At 36.4% G+C, this 17,385-nt stretch overlaps 1 pseudogene; it reads left to right on the top strand.

Annotated features, from left to right (window-relative positions):
* Positions 1 to 630: 630 nt before the first annotated feature.
* Positions 631 to 17,385, top strand: part of LOC121319001 — a 33,509-nt pseudogene continuing 16,754 nt past the window's right edge.

Genomic DNA, 17,385 nt, shown 5'->3' with positions numbered 1-17,385 from the left:
ACAAACAAGCATGAATTCTGACTTTTCGGCCAGGTGATAAAGTACTGTTGCTACTTCCTACAGTTCTATGACTTAGTTCTGAGTCTAAGTTCTATGCTAAGTGGCAGGGGCCATATGAGGTAATACAGGGAATTGGTAATGTGAATTATGAAATTAGACAACCCGATCGCTGAAATAAGACTGAAATTTATCACATTAATTTTCTAAAACCCTGGCGTGAAAGAGAGGCCTTATTTATAGCATGTGACAGTTTAGAAGAGGATTTTGGCCCACTGTCAATCCACTAACTACAACTGACATTCCAATGGAGGAACAGTTATTTCCGGATCAGAAATGCGAGCTCTGCCAGTTGGTGGAAAGGTTTAATGATGTCTTTTCTGGCCTGCCCGGCAGAACTAATGTTATTTCACATGCTGTTGTTACTCCACCAGGTGTCCGGGTCCGGGAGAGACCGTACCAGATCCCAGAGAGTCGCAGGGGTCCCGTTTGCAAGGAGGTGGAGATGCTCGGGCTCTGAGTCATTGAACCTTCTTGGAGCGAGTGGTGCAGGCCTATCCTGATGGTGGGCAAGAAGTACAGTTCCACTCAATTCTGTATGGATTTTCATAAGGTCAATATCTTGGCTAAATTATGGGTAATGGCCGGATAAAGCCGATCGCTTCCAAAGTCCAGGTGCTGGTGGAGACAGTGATCCCGAGAACCAAGTCACAGGTGAGATCACTATTGGGGTTAGCTGGCTATTATCACTGTTTTATCCCCGAGTATGCCACAATAGTCAACCCCCTGGTAGATCTCACCCAAAAGGCTGTTCCAAAATTAGTTAAATGGACAGGGCAGTGTCAGGAGGCATTTGATATGATTAAGAAGCGACTCTGTCAAGCTCTCGCTCTGATTTCACCAGATTTCAGCAAAGAGTTCATCCTTCGGTCTGATGCGTCCCACATTGGTCTGGGGGCGGTCCTGTCCTGTCCTGTGTTTTATATATTACATTTATGTCTGTTCTTTGTTCACATGTGGAGGATTGAGCACCGTGGAGCTGTCACGGAAAAACCAGCAATCACCCGAGCACTGCCCTGCACGGACACCACGTCTTTTCACCACACTTTCCCGGAATCAAGCACACACACTTTCGTGCACGGAGGACGTGGGATGGATTGGATTGTGACTGGCATTATTATTATTATTATTATTATTATTATTATTATTATTATTTTGGGGTTTGCAAGCCCACCGTGTACCCCCCCCCCCCCCCCCCCGATACCATTGCTGGTAAAGGTGTGGATTATTTCTTTATATTTGTTTTGAAGTAAAACACTGAGTTTTTTTGGTGAAACGTACTGTGTGGACAGTCACTTCTATTGCACTGCACCCCTTGCACCTGACGACACCATCCTATAGCTGAATGATATGGTTGTGAAGGAGTCACCAATAACAAGGTATCTGGATGCAACGAAGTTATAGTGTTTGGTAGGCATATATGTACTTCTAATTTGTACTTGTTTAATTCTCCCAAATATTTATAAAATTAAATTGTATTGCATATAATCATTATGGTATTGCATTGCATGCATTTGATGTAGTTTGTAAGTCTAAGAATTGACAGAATGAGTGTAGAGTGAGATTTTTTTTGTGCTCTTGTCGCAGTTATAAGATTTGTTTTGTTAAATGAGTAACATTGTAACATGTCTCTGAGTTTCCCTGAATGGTGTAGAAATTAATAAGTTCCTTTGATTACCCAGCCCCCAATAACTGTGTCTCTAATGTATATGTTTGGAAGGAGGTGATTGTTTTTATCTTATAATTAAGACAAACTGAATTATAAAATAAGAGTGATATACAAAAACAAATTTAGTAACTCATTTACTGATGTGTAACTAAATATTCATTTAAAAGATTAACATTTTTCTACAGTGTTTCAATCTGCACATCTTTAGTTTTAATAATCTGTAGGCCACTAATTAGTGAATCAGTAACAATGAAAGTGATTCTATTATTATTCGCTTATTTGAAATCACACTCAAGAACAGATAATATACCTGAGAAATACTCAGTTTTTCACTTTCAATAAAATATGTTTTATTAGCCAATGACAATGACTTTAAAATTGTTCAGCTAGCAACACAGTCTGTCATTTATCATTTTTACTAGGTCTACACTAGTGCACAATAAAATGAAATAAAAGCATAATACATTCCCCCATAGTCTCTGACTGATAATGTAGGATTACATACTGTATCTCCTGTTAATGTATATATACAACCATTCTACCCTGCCTAAATGTTGGTTTGGGTTAAGAATATAAAAGTTTTCATGGATTAATTCGTTTTTGAATTACATTTTAAAAGTATGTGTACTGTATAAATAATGTTTCAGAAAACAAGGCAATACAATAATGCTAATACTACAACTACTATTACTACTAATATTAATACTAATAAAAATATTACTACTACAACGACTGTGACTAATAATAATAATGATATTAATAATGATAATAATAATACTGTAATTCTTACTTATTTCTTTACAAGTGTATTGTATTTTCAATAAGATAATGTTGGTTGTAGTTATATTGATTACAATAATTTATCATAAGGATGGTTTCACAGAACTTAATTAGCACCTTTCTTGGAATATCATTTTTAAAGGAACATTAGGTAATGTTAGACATGCTAACAGGTATCTGTGAAACCAGCTCATAGTGTTTAACATATCGTGTGGTAAAATACCACTGAACCACGTTGGCTTTTAAAAATACACAAAATCCTACCTTTTTTCAGGAAACAAAGGTAAGAAACTGTAAGAATTTTACAAAACAAAAAGTTTATAAATGAGGGCTTCTGTGCACTTAAATGTCCAACAGCTAGTTGACTGAAATTCGTAAGTATGAAGGGTTTCTGGTAATATCTGGCAACGCCTTACTGGTATAATGTACTGTTGGCATTTAATGGTCACTACATGCTGTTAGGATACAAATATTCAATTAAGATGTTTATTTTATTCAGACATTATGGATTAACTTTATACAGGAGATTTGTTCTTTATATCCAACAAAGCAACCATGAAGACCAAGGAGCTTTCAAAACAAGTCAGGGATAAAGTGGTAGAGAGGCAAAAAGGTTTTGTGGTCAGACAAGACAAAAATTGAACTAAATTCCCAAACTGTTGAGATGGCTAGAAGCAGTGATTCTATTAACACACTTGATTAAAAGGAAAGTCTATTACAAATATATTTTGTATTAATATGTGTCTGTGTCTTATACACAAGCAATGGATTTTGGAAGAAGATTTCTTTGCGTTCTTGTACTGGTGATATGAAGAATGTTGTACCATATGATGTAATGTGAATAGTACAGTATGCTGTTTATCAAACCCAAATGGACTGGAACACCCCTGTTGATTGCAACACTTTTTGTTACGCATTTCATTAAAAAAAATGTTTAGTGTATGACAATATAGGGCAGCATGGGAAGAAAACATGACACTTTGGGTTGCTAAAAGTTGTTGCCATTAAGTGTACAAGCAAAATAAGTCTCCCAAATGGATAAACTCTGAGACAGTCAAAGATGGTATGCTACTAGCAAGGGAGACTGATAATACTCCAAGTATCCTCCAGTTAATTATTACATAACAAATGATTTAGTCTTTTCTTGTTTTAAGGTCAATGATCTTCATTTTAAATTCAGTTGAGTTTCATTCAGCTGAATCAGTCATTTGGTTTGGAGACAGTTGCAATGCTGCCAACGGACCCTTGATGCCATGTGTACTGTGTTGTTGCATTGAAAGTAAATGTCAAAGTATACTTAAAACTGTAGAATGCTTTTTGTGGTGAAATTCATATTCTTGGTGTAGAGTATATCAAATTACATTCAATGAAAATGTATCCATCTGAAGCGTTCCTCGTCTTGCTGATATTAGACATGTTTCAAGTATATAAATAGAAGTCAGTTCTCCTTATGCATAGCTATTCATTTCAGTGTTTTTATAGATCCTACGCTTCAGCTAGTCTAGATTGTTTAGTTTGTATGAGAAACATGTGACACTGTGACATTAATCCCTTCATCTTGCTAAATGTTGTAATTTTATATCAGTTTCATTGTTTAATAACGCTTGGCAGAGCATCTTTATTTGTGTTTTTTATGGGCCTTTATCACTTACCTCTGTAATGAAAGATCATTGGATTTCTTTGCAGCACCGTTAATTATAATACATATAGACAAATGGGTTTTGTAAAACATTATGCAATACCTTTGAAATTCAATAAAAATTTAGTTTATTGGAATCACCCATGTGGTTTTGTATTTCTCAAAATGGATTTTGTCATTGGTAGAGTCAACAAAGGAAATTGTGAATCTCTTAAAACTCATAGCATCCTTTGTACAGTGTACAGGTATTACATACATGTTGTTCTTATATTCTATTCTAGAAGGGTTAGAAGCAAAATTGTAACAGTAATATGTAGCACATACTTTTATGTTACTTGGGTTACCCTCACAGGACTGATTCATTTAACACAAGTTGCATCTCCTGCGTTATAACCAGGGTGGATGTGGGTGCAGTGGCTTTTGGGTCCAAGACTTAAGCTACATTTCCACATGCTTGCATCAGTGGCCTCAGAACCCTTTGTGCCTGCCTATTTCTGCAAGCTCTGTGTAATTGTCAATCACACCCATCACAGGGCAGAGCGGCACAGCTTTGAAAACAAGGCCAGGCCTCCAGCACACTCAAGTAGAGTCAGAAAAGACAGAAAATAAAATTCAAATTGGATAAAATGGTGTTTCTTTTTAAATATTAGGATTTTTTTTTTTTTTTTGCATCCTGTCCATTTCTTTTTCATGCAGTTTATTCATTTTTGTACATTTAGAAAAAAAGGGTTTGTATTTGCCAAGTTTCTGTAATATCTGAAAAGGTCTGAGAAATTGTGCAGTGGTGACTGGTGCTGACAGGGAGGTAAAATGTGTTTTTACTTCCAGCTGATCTAAATCATTCTCTTGACCTTCAGTCTCTTCAGTTGTTTGTCCAAAGATGAAATAATACCACATAAAACGTGTGCACTTTTTCCACATGTAACAGATTTAGCAAGAGAAATATGGAATGTGTTCATACAGTGAAGTGCAGTTTACCTGTAGGCTTTATTGCAAGAGGACAAAAACAATTTGATGTAGCATATAATGTTATTCCTTTATCATACTTCAGGTCACCCATATGTAGCCTACATTTATTATGAGTGACTGTGGCAATGGGTCTTGCTCCTGTGTGTATTTTGTTTTATATGTTGTATGCGGTGTGTTAATGTTGGTGTATAGATATTGGTGCACAGGATATAAACGGGTCTGTGTAGCACGAGTGATTTCAAATATATAGTTGTATTTAGGCACAGGGATTTAAAGTATTTCATAGTATGTGAGCACAGGGTTGCACAAATTACTTCACGTGTTGGGATTCAAGTGAATAATTAATTAGTAATTGAATCCCGGCACAACAGTATATATAGATGCACGCTTCTGATGTCACCACTACAGCCTACTTGTCACAGTGGCAGATTAATAATTATCTTTTTTTTTTACCAAGAGCCTTTTTAAAATGTATTTTTATTTATTTATTTTTTATCCAAACATTCAATAAAAAACAACATTTTTGGCATGTATGTTGGTACTGTATGTTTGCACATATTTATTTTCCTAATAGTTCTGTATTCATGATTAGAAATAATGTATACAGAGTCAACCAAAATAGGTTAAAAAAAAAAATAGGTAAACATATTAACATACAATTGAGTAAAACAAAATAAGCTGTTGCAACAATGTAAGTTAATTGACAGCTACCTGTGCATATGCGCCTATTGCTGTAAGGTTTTTCACCTGCATAGGAGGTGGTGTGGTCCAGTGGTAAAGAAAAGGGTTTGTAACCATAAGGTCCCCGCTGACTCATTGTGAGACCCTGAGTAAGTCACTTAACCTCCTTGTGCTCCGTCTTTCGGGTGAGACATTGTTGTAAGTGACTCTGCAGCTGATGCACAGTTCACACACCCTAGTCTCTGTAAATCGTCTTGGATAAAGGGGTCTGCTAAATAAACAAATAATAACAATAATAATAATAGTAATAATAATAATGATAATAATAATAATTACACTGGTATTATGGTGCTTTCCAGATTTTTCTGTAAAGGAATACGTATTTATATGCAAGATAGATCAGCTGTCATAGGAGCTCCTTAAACAAACTGAAACCAAAGTCCACCGCTGGGACCAAACATCCTGACCAGCATCAGTCAGCTAATATAAGCTAATATCAGCCTTGTAACCCTGTGAGAGTTGTAAAAAAGTTGAGACGTACAATTTTTTAATTTCATTATTAGCCTTCATAAAATTCAGTTTGAAACATCTGCTTTAGATCATTGTGTTTAAGGTAAAAAAAAAAAAAGACAGCTTGCTTGAACAAATGCAACACATGCCACATGGTTTAAAAACAGCATTGTTCACAAGCATCACAAAGCAATGCTAATTAGCTATACTTGTTTATCAATTCCATAGTGACTAACGTACTGAAACATAACATTGTTTTGTTTAGACAGTGTGGACATCACTGGCCCCGAGTTGTCCATTAATTGGTCCTAGCGAAGTAAGGAATGGAAATACCTTTGGGACACAAGGACCACAATGCCCCTACAAATTATTACATTTGCAGAAATGCCTGACATGTGTTGCCACATCTAGCATTATTCACCTACGCTAAATTAATTTATGCTTTGGTAAACTACAGCTTTTTGTAAATGATGTTTAAATAATATATTGGCAAATGATTTAATGTTGAATAGTATTATACTAGTTTATAAAATGCTACTATGTACTATCTTACTATTAACAATGTAAACAAGCTTAAAAAGTTAAACCTGTGAGAAGTATAAAAATAAAGCACAATTTAAAAAGGCTAGCAAGTATACCTTAACTTATAGCCTCACAATTGCTTTGACTCAGTGGATGCTACACTTTTTTTACTAGTGCCCCCCTATGGCAGGCATGTTGACTGTAGAAAAATACTACATTGACAGAAAATGTGCAAACATTTGATTTAAACATCTAACAGTCCTTTGAAATAAGTGTTCTTTACTTCAATGTAACTGGAGTACATTTTGTATTGTCTTCATCCAATGAAAGACCTTACAGATCTCTCTCTCTCTCTCTCTCTCTCTCGGATTGTGGGAGGCGCCAGGTGGTGAGTGGAGCTCAAGAGTTGCGATTCAGGAGAGTAAGCTTTTGCAATTTATTTTATATATATATATATATATATATATATATATATACACATACACACATGTATTCTGTGTTTTATGTTTGTTGGTTCATATTTGTTGGTCATAGTGTTAAGTCTTTGTTGGGGGGGGTATTGACTTGCTGGCATGGAAATGTGTTGGGCAGCTTGCTGGAGGAGAAGGCGAAGGGGGCGTTGGTGGGTTCTCGCTTCATGGAGCTGAGGGATATGGACGCTCTCACTACCTTCTTTGGCCTGGAGAAGAAGAGAGCATGTAGCCAGCAGTTGAGGTGTGTACGGACACCCTGCAGCAGAGAACTACACAGCAGAGAGGAGATCAGTGAGGCGGCTGTGCAGTTCTACAAGCAGCTGTTCACAAAATAACAGTGTGATCCTGAAGACACAGAGATCCTGCTCCAGGATCTATCCAGCCTGAGTGAGGAGGAGCAGAGTGGACTGGATACAGAGCTCTCCTTCAAGCAACTGACTACTGCAATAACACAGCTCTCCAGTGGGAAGGCGCCTGGGATAGATTGCCTCCCCGCTGAGTTTTTCAAACATTTCTGGCCGGTGATTGGGGAGGACTTCTTCCAGGTGCTAAACGAGAGTCTGGAGAAAAAAGAACTGCCTCTCAGCTGCCGCAGGGCAGTGATCACATGCTGGAAGCCTTCGGGTTTGGCCCTGTTTTTGTCTCTTACATAGAGCTTTTATATTGTAATGTTTTTAGTGTTTTAAAGATTAATAATGGGTTGAGCAAACCTTTTTCGGTGAGCAGGGGCATTAGACAGGGCCGCTCTCTGTCTGGCATGCTGTACTTGTTGTCTATAGAGCCACTGTTGCATCTTCTGAGGAGCAGGTTGTCTGGCTGGGTGGTGCCTACCTCACCCATCCCTGTCTCTGTGAAAGTATCAGCCTACGTTGATGATGTGAACGTGATTGTTTGCAGTGATGGGGACGTCCAGGCCCTGAAAGAGAGCTTGGCAGTGTTTCAGAGAGCATCGTCAGCACAGATAAACTGGGCAAAATGCAACACCTTCCTGTCAGGTGGTTGGGGGGGGGGGGGGGGGGGGGAATGGTAGTGGAGATTCAGAAAATACTGCTGGATTTCTTCTGGAGCGGGAGACACTGGCTGAGGCCAGCAGTTCTGTACCTCCCCACGGATGAAGGGGGGGCAAGGCCTGGTCAGCATTGCCAGCAGGGTGGCAGCCCTCAGACTGCAGTTAGTAAAAAGGCTCCTATATGCTGAGGAAGGTGCTCACTGGAGAGAGATAGCCTTTTATTTTTTTGAGAAGAGTAGGGGGAATGGGGCTAGATCAGAATTTGTTTTTACTTGATGTTGTCAGACTTTCGTATTTTATTAGTTAGCCAGGTAATGGTGGATTTTAATTATTTTAAAATAGTCAGTAACCTGGAGGGCTTTCAGAGGAGGTGATGTGTGGGAGACGGCTTGTGCTTATTGAGTGAGGAGGGAGAGCTTCTGTCTAACTTGTAGTTTTAATTGTATTTGATTTTATTGTTTTACAGTGCTTTTACTTTGGGTTTAATCTGTTTTTACAGGAAAAGCACTGTTTAGATTTTTTTAATATAGGTTTTTTTTGTTTTTATTTACATTTTATGATCCTTTTATTTGGTTAAAATCTCTTTTTAAAGGAGAACATGATGTTTTTTTAGGATTTTATGCTGTTGCCTGGGGAGGTTTCCCTGGAGCCAGCAAGTATCTTAATTGTGTTGTGTCTATATTATATATATATATATATATATATTATATATATATATATATATATATCAATATAATACAGCAGCTGGGTCAGTGGCTGTCCTGATCTCAGTTGTGCCAATTTGACACTGAATCTAAATTGAGATTATTTGTGTAATGTATCTGACACATCCAGTACCAAAAACACTGTGTGTGTGTGTGTGTGTGTGTGTGTATATATATATAGTATGCTTTTTAGACTGACTTGAGGTATTTCACTATAAACAATTTGAATTCTAGCACAGCTTTCAAAATGAAGCAGCTTCAATATTAATATTGCCCTTTAGGAAAGTTCACCTTTCCTGTAGCCAGATGTATGATAACCAGTGCTTTGATTTGCTTATTATAAAAGTCAGAGTCAGAAATGCAATTTAAAAAGAAAATCAAACCTTCTGTTTTTTGTATTTAAAGTCTCTGTTTTCTTTCTTTAACATGAATGCATTAATCTTGAATGCTCTGTTATTTCTTACACAATCATGCTTCTAGTCATTAACTATTAATCAGAAAAGGACAGCTTTTAAAAATACATTCATTCATCTGCAGCCATTCAAAATGTAAATCACCTTACATGGAATTATATATTAGACGTGTGCAGTTTACTCTATTTTTCATCACAGACTTGTGACATAGAGACTTTAACATTTGAGTTTGCATAGAGGGATTTTATTTTAGTTTACTTGTTTGTAAAGTATGATTTTCAAAACAATTTTGTATCTTAGCTGTTTCGTCAAAAGCTCTGGTGAAGTCAGCTCCCATGGTGCCAGGATTGAGATACGGTGATTGGGCAAATCAAGGTGGCAGTCATACCTGGGTGCACACCATTTCTTTCACAGTGTGATTGCTACCATGACAACAATACCTGAATTCCAAATAATACATAAATACAAGGACATGTATTTCTATTTTATTTTATTTATTTATTGTGCCAAATGGAGCTTAATAAATGTATACACATGCCAAGTTACCAAGTGACACATACTATACATTAAATGCAGTTGCAATTCACTTTTTTTTCCTTGTAATATTTTTTCACCCCTCCCTTCCCCTGTCTAGGTTAAAGTTTCAATCAATTCAGTTGAAACATGCGATTACCTGAATTTTTACGATTACTGTATAATTTCAGATTAAGTTATTTAAATGATGGATATTTATTTTACCATCATTTAGAAAAAAAATGACATTTTGAGTTAAGATAATATAATTGAAGAACAAAACAACATATCATATAGCCTAGCAGGGAAAAAAAAAAAAAAAACTTCACAGAACTACAGATATATTTTGTCAGTGAAAGTAATCTATCAATATCTGGATAATGAAGTGTAGCAAAGGTCAGATACATTTATTGAGGAAGGCTGCCAGAAGTGATGACTACAATAATCTTATTATCCTGCTGCTTCTCTAATTTCATTTAATCAGGACTAACAGACTGGGAGTGAAAGGGTAACTACCTGCTATTCCCAATAACCCATTTAACCAGCGTAGTTTATGGGCAATCCCAGGATAGCCACTAATAGTGGGTTGCAATGCAAAGCGATTCCCCGATGCAGTTAAATACTCCAATAAAATCCTGCTAGTTATCCTGGTGGGGTAGACAGTAGGTTGATCAAGTCAACCCCTAACACCTTCAGCAACGTTCACAACACAACTATTTCAGGGTTCAACTCTCGGACCTCGGTGTATGTTAATTGAGGTGGGGCTCTGCTCATACTTCATGCACGTGTCCTGTTACGCCAGTGTTGTCATGCATCGTAAATCAGTGTTTATACTGACTTATTGAAAATGTCAACATTTACCCAACTAAGCACAGGTCTCACCACTTGCATTTTCAAATCATCTTAAAGTACATCTTTCTGGTACCGGGTACTTCTAATTTTACCCAATGTCCTAGTGCACATTGTTTTTTTTTTTTTTTGTTTGTTTTTTTTACACAGTAAAAAAAATAAAGTGAAAGTTTGTTCTCTTATTTCTTGTTGCCATGATGTATAGAAATATATTTGGGGACGTTTTTCAGAGTTGGTTGATACAGTAACGTTGTCATAACAAAAAAAAAAAATTAAAAAATCATAAATGATAAATAGCCTACTCAAAATGCTAGAATGACAGTTCAGGATGACCAAGCTTCTGATTCGGAAAAGGGGACGAGATGACAACCAAACACTGGTTCTGACCTCTGCTCACAACCAGAGTTGCCATGATATTTAATTTACGGTATACAATTACTATTGTAGTCTGCATTTTACAGAAATTTTAAAATTACCTGTTAAGTGTCTAAAATACAAAAATGAAATCTGTCTAAAACTGATAGGCCATTGAGTTAATTCATCCCAAATGACACTGCTGCATGCCAGGCAGACCGTATCCTAGCAACTTGAGCAGCTACTATCTGTAACTTAGCTCAGGGCTCGACTGAGAAAAATATGTACATCTACTGACTTTTATGGTGCTGACTGTAAAGAATGAAAACACCAATTCCTGGACTGCTGTCAAAAATGTAAACATACCACCAAGCTTCCGGATACATCAGAGTTGTCCAAAGCAGACTATAATGCCAAAAAAGTACTAAAAGTTAAATCAAGTGGTCCAGAAAGATAGGAAACAGCACGGCAAGGTCCAATACATCTTATAGGTATTCTTGTATAACTTATATGGACATGATACTGGGTCTTCAATGTAGGTTATATGTTAATAATACACATTTGAATTTAAAACAAAAAACGAAATACAGTAATATACAGTTGAGTAGTTCATGACAAACCCCACAATGCAATGATTTAGATGATTTAACAAATCTTATTGATGAGGTATGCGTAGGAATGACTTCATTGATGAGGTATACACAGCAATGAACATGAACAAACAATTTGGCATAACACCTACTTGGATCGAAAACCCTCTACCTGGCAGTAGGATGAGGCAGATCCCCCATAGAGCTATACTTAGGATTCTAAAGCAGGAGCTAGGGGAAGGTGTTGGGCTGCAAAAGAACAAATGTGAAATGCAGTTATTTATACTAATTATTCAATTTGGATTAATTCGATTATATGATTCAATTAAATGAAGTGATAATTGTGTGGTGGTTTGTCCATCGTCCCAAACTAAAGTTGTAAATTAAATATATTAATCTAATTGAATCTAATTGTATGCTGCATATTTGCTCTGGAGTGGCCTGCATATACTGTACATTTGGGAAAATAAATATAATAAGAATATTATCCTATTATCAACACACACACTTCATTTTGTGACGTGACTGGGACAGAAGCCAAAAGTAAATAACATTCATTATCCAGGGGGAAACGAAGTTCAAATTTTTGTTAGATAACGATTTTAACAAAGCAGAACAGATATTTTTGATAAACTGAATTCTGTCAATTTCTCATTGCAAGGATCAGAAACTACTGTTTTTGACCCATAGGAAACAGAATCTCAACTGTGTAGCCTTTGAGGAACAAAACAAGAATCGTTTAACCTCCCTCAGAGCCATTTGAACAAATATTTTCTCTGGGGAAATGCACCCACAAATGACATCCCATTGGAGCTAACCATTGTTGTTGTCTCTCAAATAACATACAGAAGGAGCAAATTCATAAACTATCTATGGAGAAATGGGTGTACCCTTCACATTAAGTTCCTGAGCATATGTTTATTTTAAAGTTACAGGATTAGGTTATTAAAAACTAGTGGCATCAGCCGTAGCATCTTGATTGAAAATGCAGAAACAAAGAATATTGGTTATTTTTTTTCCTTCCAAAAGGACAGCATGAAGGTAGCATTAACACAACAGATACGTTTTGTTCTTCATTTAATTTTGGTTTAATAAGATCATATAATGAATTAACTTGTAAAACAAATGCTGTGTATTTATTTGTTGTGTGTACATTGTGTGGCATAACTTTGCATGTGTTAATCAAAGTTATTTCTCATATAAAACACTCACAAGAATACAGGACAATATACATGATCAGCTACATTAGCAATGTGGGTATTTATATTACAGCTTGGTAATAATGATGATTTCAGAGATAACGACTGCTACAAAAGAAAAAAAACAGGTTGCTCTGTATTGTCTGTTTAGAAACATCGAATGTGCTCCTTGGCTCCACTCCCACTCTAGTAATTATTTCTGGAGCTGGCCCTAGGCATATCTCTATTAACATAAAATAATGCAATTTAAAATATTATTTTTCTGTATTTTCCTTTGTTCTTTTCATTTCGGTTAATAATCTTTTTTGAATCAGATAGCGATCTTTGCCCCTGAAGCATTGTTTCATCTTGTTGTCCTTGTATTTGTGTGTGTGCTTCTTTAATAAAACAGAGTTTACATATTGCTTGCTTATAGTCAATTTGTTTTATTCTTCTGATAAGAAGAAGCCCATCTTCTTTAGAAAATGTAATTGGAACGACAGTAATGCATTTCTCATTCCAGATATCTGGGACTTGCTTTGTGAAAGTGTATTATACTATAAGGAGGTCAAAATCTTCATTCTTTTCTTTCTGCAATATGAAAATCACATTCATATTTAATGTCTTTCTATTCACTATGTTTTTTTTGTTTGTTTGTTTGTTTGTTTTTGTTTTTTAAGAGCAAGCATAGTATTAGTAAGGCAAAAGTGTGTTTTCTTTAGGTTTGTGTCTCTTCTGGGAAAAAAAAAAAGAGATTTGAATAGAATTTTTTTTTTCTTCTAAAAGCCTTATTGCCACATAGTACCCAACATAACATTTAACTAATAACATAATTCATTCATAAATTGGGTGCAAAAGTAACTTTTTTTTTAATAAATCTGGGATTAAGGCACAAAGGGTACATGTGGTGTCCATAATTTTTTAATAGAGGGCATTTAACTTTACCAACTCTAAATTGCACCTTAACAAAAAAATCTATATGTTTTTACGGCTGCATGAATGCTGTTGAACTAGCTTCGCTGCCTTACTTTGCAATGTAGCTGTTGACATCTAAACTCAACATATTGCCACATTGCAACTATATTAAAAAAAAATGCAAAGCAGCTAAAATAAGCACAATAATAGATTCCAGTTGTAAAACAAACTGTGATAAAAAGTAAGAATAACTGCAAACTGTATCACAGCAGAAGCACACAAAGAGACAGTCTTTTTGAACTTTAAACATTATTTTCTAAAGGTATGTAAAACCTACATTTTTGTTTCTGCCTTGTAATGCTGCAATGAAAGCTATAGAAAATTAACATGTGTAGCTGTATACGCTGTGAAATTGACCCAGTTTACTGCTTGCCTACAAAGCCCTCCATCACACAGATCCAGAGCATTCCTCCAACCTGCTGACCCGCTATGTCCCTGCACGCAGGCTGAGGTCCTCTGACTTAGGCCTGCTGGTTATACCAAAGCAAACGCGCGCCACACTCAGAGAGTGCTCTTAGATTCATGGCCCCGACTCTCTGGAACTCTCTCCCAGTTTTAGTGCGTGCAGCTCCCACAGTTGCTCGCTTCAAATCAACTCTCAAGACCCACTTGTTCTCTTTTGCTTTTAATTCTCTCTAAGCCTGGTACCTGTTATTAGCTGTTGTCTAAATTGCTAGTTCAGGTTTTTTACTCCATCTTATCTGTATGATTCTGCTTGACACACACATCCACAATGTTTAGAAGTCACATCCTAGCCTTTTATTTACTGTATTATGCCGATATTTAATGTGTTTGCATTGTTTTTTTGTGTTGTATTTAATGTACTATGCCCTGTGTTTCATTGTATTTAATGTATTATGCATTATTCCTCACTATCTTGTAAAGTGCTTTGTGATGGTGGTCCACTATGAAAGGCACTATATAAAATAAATATTGATTGATTGACTGACTACAGGATCAAAGACTTGAATTACAATCCAAGTGATCAATTTATCACTTCAAGTTTATCACTTCCTCTGTGATTTTGATCAATTAAGCAACCATTATCTAAGTATTGCGGTAACATTGTTACTGTGATATCATGAGATGTGCAATGTTTGAAATAAAACATTGCATATGAATTACATCTAGTTTAACTGTGATGCACGTTTCACCAGGGCCTACTGTTATGCATGGCTATAATTGCACGTTGTCAGTTTAACTGAATGGTTGCAGGTTTGTACTCAAATATTTACATGTTTTGTGCTTGTATTACATAATAAATGAAAGTCTGTGCTCCAATAAACTGAGCCAACCTTGAGCACTGTATTAACTATGATGTTGTGCAGTGTGCTACCACAGTATGACACAAGTAGCAGTGTGGAATATTGGTCTCAAAGCCATTGTGCTGACACTGATGGTTGTCTTAATACACTGGTATTAAAATTGCATAGCAGTTGTACTTTTAAATCTATAATGAAAGTTTGCATGGAAGTTTGGATTTGTTTTATTTGGTGTGACAAACCAAGGTAAGTTTGCCACTTACAGGACCTTTTCTTTTAAAAGGAACAGCACTCAGACCACAGGTGGGTTTTTAACAGGGCGGTGCGTGTATATTTATTTATTTACACAAAAAAGAAATGAACAAAACAAAACCTAACTCCACCCAGGAGTACTAACTAAACTGTGCAATTCCTTAACCTACCAGCTGCATGGCTAAACCGTTTACCAGTCACCCAAACACTTCTATTCAAGCATTTAAACACAGTACCTTTCAGGTCTGACCACCCAGGCTTCCTTCAGGCTTCCTTCAGGCCTTAGCCTTAGCCTTAATGCAGACGGAAACCAAACATTTCAGCCCTGCTTATATCCCTGCCTGCTAATTACAGGCAGGCATACTTAACTGAATTAGAGCCAGGTGATTTGGATCCCGGCTCAATAAAACAATAGAACAATTATACAATTACACAATTAAACAATTATATTGTGGTAGTGCAAAACAACCAAAGAACCCAAATTTCCCCGTCACTGCCCTGTTGCTTTGCTTATATTATTTGCATTTGTTGGTATTTACTTGTTTCACTGTTGTAAACCATTATCCCACAATGAGTTGTGTTGTTCTTCAGATTCTTCGTGACAAAAGCTGCACAGTGAAAAACATAGATTCTAAAAAGATATTTTCCTCCCTCCAGCACTTTATTGTGTTATGTCTTATACATTTTTGTTTAACTCACTGGCCTGCTAGGCATTCTTTGTCCATTCCACTGTTACTGTGAATCATCCCATTGAGCATTTTAAGACATTAACCGCTGAAATTGATCTCTTTCTACTTACTCCTTCCCCTGATTCCTATGTAACAAACAGATAGAATGTGTATGGATTTTCAAAACATCATTGAAATATTCAGATATTCTGTCCTGCGTCTCTGTTCATATTGAATAATGACACTGCCTGATTTGGAAGGAGATTATTGAAGGTTGCTGATAATCCCTGGCTCCAGGAGCATCAACACAGAAACTGATTATATACATAATGTATGTCACATTTCCTTAGGTTACTACTGAAATAGCTTCCCTTTAACAAAATCATTCCAACAAATGGACCGAATGCCCCTGGCACAGGCCACTATGTTGAAAAAAATGGTGGAGGGGCAAAAAAAAAAATAACAGCTGCTGAGCATAGCGAATGCAAAAGTTAGCATTTATTTTTTTATAACACACTCGACTATCGTTTTCATTCTTTATGTGCCTTAAAGCTGCTGTATAGTGGCTTCTACTAAAGCCAACAAGTATAACCTTCTGGTGAAACGCAAATGTACACATACACGTAACATGGATCCTGCCTGCTGACATCAGGCAATGCCTCTGAATGACTATGACTAATTATGAGGTGAAGGCAGGTGTACTGAGGGAGAAGGTTGACAATTCCACTGACCGACTGCTTTGTGCACATCATTAATCAAGTGGCAGCTGTCACTGATCTGAACTCAGTCTGTGGAGATGGAGTCATTAGTGGATCTCCCTATGTGTTGTGAGAATGTTCAGCTCAGCTGAACTTTAATTCACTCTATAAACCTTGAGCATTAGGAGTGAATGTCAAGTGCTGACCGATTGTGTTTGCTATATGCCTCAGCAGAAGCAGAGTTGTAGAATCCTGATTATAAAAATTGAAACCAGATCAATTTAAATAACCATAAATCGTCAGAAATGAATACTGGAAATGAGTTTAATTGTTTTGTTGCTAATATATTTTTTGTTTAAATATTAATGTTGTATACATTATGTTTTACTCTGAACATAATTACAACTACAATTAGTTTGTAGGCTCTCTACAAACTAATTGAGAGACAGAGAGAGAAAGAGAGATAGTGACTGTAAGACATGCATTCCCATATTTGACTTAATATATGGTTTCAATCCAATTTATAGCAGAAATTCATATAGCAAAGTTACAGGCTTTATTTTACCCATGTAAATCCCTCTATGCAGCCTATTCTGACCTACTAGGCCACATGTATGTGG

This window comes from Polyodon spathula, chromosome 7 (assembly GCF_017654505.1).
Source record: "Polyodon spathula isolate WHYD16114869_AA chromosome 7, ASM1765450v1, whole genome shotgun sequence".
Lineage (NCBI taxonomy): Eukaryota > Metazoa > Chordata > Actinopteri > Acipenseriformes > Polyodontidae > Polyodon > Polyodon spathula.
The sequence above is the reverse complement of the archived record's forward strand: the minus strand, read 5'-3'. Positions and strand labels throughout refer to the sequence as shown.